We start from the raw sequence: 7,775 nt of genomic DNA, 5'->3' as shown, positions 1-7,775 counted from the left end.
ACAATAGTTCAAAGTGCAGGGTGCACTGATTTATGAAGCCCCGAGCCTGGGCTGAGTCGCCTCCGAAGCGAGGAGGTGCAGAAAGCCGAGGTCCGGGGTAGGATATCATGGTGTTAGTGGACAGCGGAGCTGCCGGATTGCGAGACATGGCACTGGCGGAGGTTGTTGGTGGAACAGTCAGAGTGTCCAGGCGAGTATTGACATTCCGCAGGTGACCCAGGATGGACTCCTGTTGGGACCTTTGACGGGACAGTTCATGACACAGGTCCGAGAGCGAGGGAGCTTGGGTGCCACCGGGATCCATGGCCCGAGCAAACTGTAATGGGTCTGGGAGGCGGAACCTCTGGGCTACTATACAAGGGAGCGGTCCTTGTAAGGGAGCGGGTGGCGACCAGGCAGGCAGTCACAGCAGGTGACCGGGACAGTCTCTGGGTGTATGGGCAGGAGGTCACGGCAAGTGACCGGGGCAGTCTCTAGGTAAGGGGTAGGTACGACCTGTGATGGCTGAACCTCCAGGTAGGCTAGCAAGGCAGATGGAGGATGTGTGCTCCCAGGTGAGCAAGCGAGAGTCTCTGGAATAGCAGGTGGTCACAGCACGTGACGGCGGAGCCTCCAGGTAGGCAAGCAGGCAGGTAGCGGAGCAGCGCTCCCAGGTGAGCGGGCAAGAATCTGGAATAGCTGGTGGTCACAGCACGTGACAGCGGAGCCTCCGGGCAGGCAAGCAGGCAGGTAGCGGAGAAGCGCTCCCAGGTGAGCGGGCAAGCTGGTCCATAGACAGACTGACCGGAGTTGTAAGGCAGACCGTCGGACCTCAGGCAGGCAGGCAGGTAACAGGAAATCAGGCAGGATTAGGACAGCAAGCTGGGAGGAATCTGGCAGGTAACTGGCAGGTAACTGGCAACGGGACCCGAGGGCTGAAGCAGAGTAGAACGGTGCAACAACATTGCTCGGGCACCTCCATTTTGGAGGAGGTGCCTTATATATGGTAAAGTCCTCCGGCCATTGGCCGGGGACTCCTTAGGACGGCGCGCGCGGCCCCTTTAAGAGGGAGGGAGGGCGCGCGCGCGCGCCCTAAGCACAGTGGCCGGGAAGAAGCGCGGGCTGCCAGCAGAGCGGGAGAGGGACGCCGGGCACGGAGCAGAGCGGTGAGGGGAACAGCGTCCCTGCCTAGCAGAGGGCAGGGACGCCGGCACTACACGTACTATTAGGTCATGGTCTTTTATGCGGTCCCGCGACTAAAGTCGCGGTGATCGCATTCAATTTCCAGTGCCATCTCATGTCAGGGCAGATGGCGCCAGCATCCCAGGGGGTGTCGCAGCCCCACCGCACACCCATGATCGCTGTGATTGGCTGTTCAATTCTGAACAGCCAATCACAGCATTCTCACTGTTTCCGGCAATCAGATTGCTGAAAACAGTGATGTGCAGCCTAGGATCAGTGATCGTAAGAGCACCTATCCTAGCCTGTTGCTAGGAGACCCCAGCCCTGACCCCAAAGCGCTATGATCGGTGCGATCACCGATCACATCGACCGCGCGGTGACAGGGTGGTCATTGGGCGGTGACCGGCTTGTGACCTGCCTGTCACCGCCCCATGACCCCCTGCAATGTGATGAAAGCCCCCAGACTGTTCTGATTGGAGCAATCGATGATGACATTGATCGCTCCAATCAGAGTTCCTGAATACAGGTGACCGGGTGGTCACAGGGAGGTGTCACCTCCTTGTGACCCCCTGTGGTGCGTGCTCTGCCCAAGCCATGTCTGATTGGTGACATTGATTGTATCAATCAGATGGCTGGGGCACAGCATGCACCACAGGGGGTCACAGAGAGGTGACACCGCCCTGTGACCGCCCGGTCACCTGTATTCAGGAACTCTGATTGGAGCGATCAATGTCGTCATCAATCGCTCCAATCAGATTACCTGAGTGGGAGGTGACTGGGTGGTGACCTCTACCTGTCACCACCCTAACACCCCTGTGACCGCCCTGCAGACCCTCACACTTGGTGAGGATTTCTACAGAGCCATCACATCTGATCTGTCTGTCGCTGGGCCTTGTAGTGCCCAGAATCTTCTGTGACACCACAAGACCATCTTCTCACCTCTTCCAGTCACTGCTGCTGCTGTTCCTGGATCTTCTCCAGCGTCCTGGGTCTCCTGCTCCTGACCTGCTGTGGTTCCTGCTCCAGAGCCTGCTGCTGATCCTGCTGAAGAACAGAGAAGACTTTGGTAAGTCCATCTCTGTTCTCCCATCATCCACCCAATCCCCCCTCTCCCCTCCCCCCTCTTTTTACCCCCCTTCCCACCATTTTTTTTTCATGCATCCTGCAGCAGCCAAGTGCTGACCAGTGACTACGTCACTGATCAACGTCCGTGCTCACTGCTTTTCAGGATTTTTTTTGTTAATGCCCTTGGTTCTGGTCTCCTGCTCCAGGCTCCAGTTCCTGCCCCGGGCACTGTCTCCTGCCCCTGGCTATGTCTCCTGCCCTGGGCGCCGTCTCCTGCTCCAGATGCCGTCTCCTGCTCCTGGGTCTTCTGCGTCGGTCCTACTGCTGATCCTGCTCCAGAGCCTGCTGCTGGATGAAGAACAGAGAAGACTTTGGTAAGTCATCTCTGATCTCCCCTCATCCACCCCAATTCCCCTCTTCCCACTTCCCACACATCCGTGCGCACTTCCAGCAGCTGCCGAGCGTTGATCGGTGACATAGTTCACACATCCACACTCGTGCTCGCTGTTTCCACCACATACAGTAGTCCCTTTTTCCCTTATTTTCAGAAAAAAAGTTCACACTAAGCACACTGACACATACATACTCTAAATAAAGTACAGACACAAACAACTACATAAATGGCAGAAAAAAATGTCCCTCTCATCCCAAACTCGCTATTCAGTGGAGGAGGCATACGCTATTCTTGCCTCCGACACTGACACTGACAGTGAGGGCGAGAATCCCACATTTCTTTATTTTTCCGACGCCTCATCGTCCTCATCTTCCTCCTCCTCTTCTTCCTCCTCTTCTTCCTCCTCAGGTGCTGCTGGACCGCACCGCAGTCGTCCCAGGAGAGAAGACGAACCAGCACCCCCCACTACTGACCCCATATGGACCTCGGCCCCCGAAAACTATGAGCCACTGATTCCTGATTTTGTGGCGGAATCAGGAATCAAGTTTGACACCACCAGCATCACAGAAATAGACATTTTCAAAGTCTTTTTCTCTGAGGATTTTATAAACCTCATGGTGGGCCAAACTAATTTGTACGGTCATCAGTTTTTGGAACAAAACCCCTCTTCATCATTTTCTAACTGGTCTCCTGTAGATGCAGAAGAAATTATGAAGTTTTGGGGCCTTGTCCTTCATACGGGGATCGTGAAGAAGCCAGAGGTTCGGAAATACTGGAGTGTTGACATTTTGTATAACATTCCAGTGTTCCGAATGGTCATGACCCCGACACGCCATCCACAAGTTCTTGCATTACAATGATAATGCAAGGTGTCCTGCATGCGATGACCTGAACTTTGATCGTCTTTTCAAAGTTCGGCCGGTCATCGAATACTTCAACAACAAGTTTGCTGAAGTGTACGTGCCCCAAAGGGACATCTGTGTGGATGAGTCCTTAACAGCTATTAAGGGGTCACTTGGATTCCGGCAGTACCTGCCCAGTAAGAGGGCGAGGTACAGAATCAAGCTGTATAAACTTTGTGAGAGTACCTCAGGGTACACTCACAAGTTTACAGTTTACTAAGGGAAGGACTCCTGGATTGAACCCCCTGATTACCCCCCTGTTCTGGGAGTGAGTGGGAAAATTGTGTGGGACTTGGTGCACCCACTGCTGGATAAAGATTATCACCTGTACGTGGATAACTTTTATACCAGTGTCCCTCTCTTCAAAACCTTTTCTGCGCGACATACCGCAGCCTGCGGTACTGTCCGCAAAAATCAGAGAGGCCTCCCAAAGACGCTAATTGGTCAGATGCTCAGAAGGGGTGAGAGCAGAGCCCAATGTAGCGACCACGTGCTGGTGGTCAAGTACAAGGACAAGAGGGATGTCCTTCTCTTGACCACCATACATGGTAATGGCAGCACCCTCAGCACTGTACGAGGTTCCACTACACAGGTCGGAAAACCAGACTGTGTAATGGGGTACAACAAGTACATGGGGGAGTTGATCTCTCTGATCAAGTCCTCCAGCCATACAGTGCTTTGAGAAAGGCCAAGGTACGGTATAAGAAGTTGGCGGTGCACCTTGTACAGATGGCAATGCACAACGCTTTCCTTCTGTCACAATGTGCAGGCCAGACTTCTGCGTCGTACCTTCACTTCCAGGAGACAGTTATCAAGGCCCTCATATTTGTCAGCGGTGACGAAGCGGGCTCCAGTACTTCCGGAACTGAAGGACCGAGAATTGTAGCAGGCCAGCATTTCCCGGGGCAGATCCCTCAAGTCGCAAAATAAGGTAAGTCACAAAAGAGGTGCAGAGTGTGTTATAAAAGGGGAATACGCAAGGACACCATTTATCAATGTGACACCTGCCCCGAGAAACCTGGCCTGTGCATGAAAGAATGCTTCAAAAAGTACCATACTTCCATGGACTATTAAATTAATTTATGACGTATGACAACCTGACGAACACTACACAACTGACGTAGTGTTCGTCAGGTTGTCATACGTCAGTTGTGTAGTGTTCGTCAGGTTGTCCTACACAACTGACGTATGACACTACATTTTAAAATTCAAACATCAGCTACCACTTCCAAAAAGGGGTGACTTGTTGGGCATTTCCACTGTTTAGGCACATCAGGGGCTGTGAGAATGTGAAATGACGCCCGCAGACCGTTCCATCAAAGTCTGGATTGAAAAGCGTCACTCCTTCCCTTCCGAGCCCTGACATGCATCCAAACAGTAGTTTTCTCCAACACATGGGGTATCAGCGTACTCAGGAGAAACTGGACAACAGATTTTGAGGTCCAGTTTCCCCTGTTACCCTTGTGAAGATATTTTTTCAACATTTTTGTGGAAAAAATGTTTTTTTTTTATTTTCACATGTCAACATTATAATTTTCTGTGAGGCACCTGGGGGTTCAAAGTGTTTACCACACATCTACATAAGTTCCTTAAGGGGTCTAGTTTCCGAAATGGGGTCACTTGTGGGGAGTTTCCACTGTTTAGTCACATCAGGGGCTCTCCAAACGGAACATGGGGTCAGCTGTCAATATCAGCGAGTTTGGCATTGAAAATGTCAAATGGCGCTCCTTCACTTCCAAGCCCTGCCGTGCGCCCAAACAACTGCTTTCCCCCACATATGAGGTATCAGCATACTCAGGAGAAATTGCACAACAACTTTTGGGGTCCAATTTCCCCTGGTACCCTCGTAAAAATAAAAATATTGCGGCAAAAATATTGTTTTTGTGGAAAAAAAATATTATTTTTTTTCACTGCTCTACGTCATAAACCTTTGCAAAACACTTGGGGGTTCAAAGTGCTCACTACACATCTAAATAAGTTTCTTAACGGGTTTAGTTTCCAAAATGGGGTCACTTGTGGGGGGTTTCCACTGTTTAGGCACATCAGAGGCTCTCCAAACGCAACATGGGGTCCACTGTGAATTCCAGCGAGTTTTGCATTGAAAATGTCAAATGGCGCTCCTTCCCATCTGAGCCCTTCCATGCGCCCAAACAATGGCTTTCCCACGCATATGAGGTATCAGCATACTCAGGAGAAATTTCACAACTACATTTGGGGTCGAATTTCTCCTGGTACCCTCGTAAAGCTAAAAATATTGCGGCAAAAATATTGTTTTTATGGAAAAAAATGATTTGGGTTCTACGTCATAAACTTTTGCAAAACACTTGGGGGCTCAAAGTGCTCACCACACATCTAAATAAGTTCCTTAAGGGGTCTAGTTTCCAAAATGTGGTCACTTGTGGGGGGTTTCCACTGTTTAGGCACATCAGGGGTTCTCCCAACGCAACATTGGGTCCGCTGTGAATTCCAGCGAGTTTTGCATTGAAAACGTCAAATGGCGCTCCTTCCCTTTCGAGCCCTGCCGTGTGCCCAAACAATGGCTTTCACCCACATATGAGGTATAATCGTACTCAGGAGAAATTGTACAACAACTTTTGGGGTCCAATTTCTCCTGGTACCCTTGTAAAAATAAAAAATTGGGGTCTAAAATAAAATTTTATTGAAAAAAAAGTAAAATGTTCATTTTTTCCATTCGCATTCAATTAATTGGTGTGAATCACGTGAAGGGTTAACATACTTCTTGAATGTGGTTTTGAGCACCTTGAGGGGTGCAGTTTTTAGAATGATGTCACTTTTGGGTTTTTTCTGTCATAAAGACCCCTCAAAGTGACTTCAAATGTGATGTGGTCCCTTAAAAAAAATGGTTTTGTAAATTTTGTTGTAAAAATGAGAAATCGCTGGTCAACTTTTAACCCTTATAGCTCCCTAACAAAAAAATATTGGTTTCAAGACTGTGCTGATGTAAAGTAGACATGTGGGAAATGTTATTTATTAACTATTTTGTGTGACATATCTCTCTGATTTAAGGGAATGAAAATTCAAAGTTTGAAAATTGCAAAATTGTAAAAATTTTTGCCAAATTTCCATTTTTTTCACAAATAAACGCAAGTGTCATCGAAGAAATTTTACCACAATCATGTACAATATGTCACGAAAAAACAATCTCAGAATCAGCGGGATCCGTTGAAGCGTTCCAGAGTAATTGCCTCATAAAGTGATAGCGGTCAGAATTGTAAAAATTGGCCTGGTCATTAACGTGCAAACCACCCTCGGGGGTAAAGGGGTTAAGACCCATGGTGATGGAGTGGTATGAAAAACACCCGGCTTCTTAGTGGTTTGATCCAGTGGATCACTGCTGATCAGTCCTATTCAAGTATTTAGGACCGAGCTACAATATCAGACGCAGAGATAACAAAGTATATGATATTCTTTCCAATAAATTAAGCACTTTTTTGAGGACTGCAGTCACTTTATCAAGCAGGTGATCAGGAGAGCTGGGAGGCTGACCCAAACTAGTCTAGTTCTAATAGATTATATTAAAAAGATCATCAATATTATAAAGATTATGAAAACAATTTGTTTTTAAATGAGTTACAACAATAATAACAAAAAGTTATAGTTAGTAAAACATAAAACTATCTTATTGGGGGTTAAATGCAATCTTTACATTGATAACACAAAACATGAAGCATCCTCGGAGGGAATATTCCACAGGGAGCAGAACGAATCCTCCAAGACGTCTCATTCTAGAGATTCCTCTATAAAAGGATCATAAGTAATAACGTCGCGCCTTTTCCTAGGACAAGGACAAGTCATTGTAATTCTTCACAAATGTAAGAATTAAGAACGATCATCTGATCGGGAAAGATTTCCAGCAGCTACAAAATCTCAAAATTAATAAACTAGAAGAACCTCTTACAGGACTGCGGGTTTCCAGTCGGTAATTTTTCTTCTGTGTCTTATTCTGAATTTGTTCTTTGGTTTTCAGGAATTGAAACATTTTTGTGAAATTATTTGATGCTTTTTTTGTCGCTCATTCAAACGAAGAAATATTTGGCGCCATGAAGAGAACATTACATGGTGCATATTGCAGGAGTATAACAAAGCGGAATCTTACACTTTACCATATTTTAAATTCCAATGTATTTTACAAGATGTTTCTTATTAGTATTTTAATTCTTTTAACATAATAAGCATTATAAATGATATATTACGGGTATAATCATAGATGATAGATTTTGAAGGACATTTAT

The sequence above is a fragment of the Phyllobates terribilis genome, unplaced genomic scaffold (assembly GCF_046119375.1).
Source record: "Phyllobates terribilis strain yellow unplaced genomic scaffold, ASM4611937v1 Scaffold_11__3_contigs__length_659146591, whole genome shotgun sequence".
NCBI classification, from domain to species: Eukaryota; Metazoa; Chordata; class Amphibia; order Anura; family Dendrobatidae; genus Phyllobates; species Phyllobates terribilis.
The sequence above is the reverse complement of the archived record's forward strand: the minus strand, read 5'-3'. Positions refer to the sequence as shown.